This window comes from Camelina sativa, unplaced genomic scaffold (genome assembly GCF_000633955.1).
Source record: "Camelina sativa cultivar DH55 unplaced genomic scaffold, Cs unpScaffold03030, whole genome shotgun sequence".
NCBI classification, from domain to species: Eukaryota; Viridiplantae; Streptophyta; class Magnoliopsida; order Brassicales; family Brassicaceae; genus Camelina; species Camelina sativa.
The window spans coordinates 1-918 of record NW_010924139.1 but is presented as its reverse complement, the minus strand read 5'-3'; the positions used below and the strand labels follow the sequence as shown (position 1 = coordinate 918).

Here is a 918-nt window from a genome sequence, read left to right as displayed (position 1 = left end):
TCGGAGATTCATGGATTCCATACTTTGCAAGGTTTTCTTCTTCTTCTTCTTCTTCTCTTTGCTGATTCAATCAATGTAAAACTAGTTTTATTTTACTGTTTTGTTTATGTGTTTTGTTCGTAAAAAAATTAGCACGCACGGACACGGCTTGGTCTGGGTTTTGATTGTCCGATTCCGTTTTCGCCTGGGGTTTTGTACTTTTTTTTTATATATAATACTCCGAATGCTCTTTTGATTCCTCGTGAAGCTATTGAACTAGAATTTGCAAGATAGTTGTAGAATTGAGGAGGTTCCTTGTGTTGTTGTTGATTTTAGTTACGAATTCATGGACATTTTTAGGGGAACTAAATGAGATAGAGCAGACTTTTTTTGATACCGAATGAATCAAAGCCCAGAGACTTTTCCTTACATGCCAATTTCTTGTTTTAAAGAAAACTGTTGATGAGAATGTCATCATCAGTATACTTGTCCGGTTTTAATTGTCAATATGGAAAACAAAATGAGATGCATACATGAGTTCCTTCTTAATGATTACTTGTCGGGTATTTGATAGTTTTGGGATTGTGTGTTGCAGATCTGGATATACAAACTATGTTGGATGAAGCTTACACTAGGTGGCTCCGTCCAAACGAGATCCATGCTCTTCTTTGTAATCATAAATTCTTCACCATCAACGTCAAACCAGTGAATTTGCCCAAAAGTAATCTTTTTTTTCTCCCTCCTCATGTTTCAAATTTTGTTCTTTTGGTTCTTCTGTACTTTTTTTTGGCATGTAAGATTTAATTAGAGATGCTTCCAAACTCTTATTCTGTCTGATTGTTTTTAACTATGTTCATATGTGGCAGGTGGTACAATTGTGTTGTTCGACCGGAAGATGTTGAGGAACTTTAGAAAGGATGGTCATAACTGGAAAAAGAA

At 35.4% G+C, this 918-nt stretch overlaps 1 long non-coding RNA gene across 1 annotated transcript; it reads left to right on the top strand.

Moving 5' to 3' along the window:
* LOC104774471 lies at positions 1-918 on the top strand. Its single transcript, XR_765353.1, has 3 exons — positions 1-31; positions 575-700; positions 846-918. It is a non-coding gene; the product is annotated as an uncharacterized LOC104774471 (long non-coding RNA).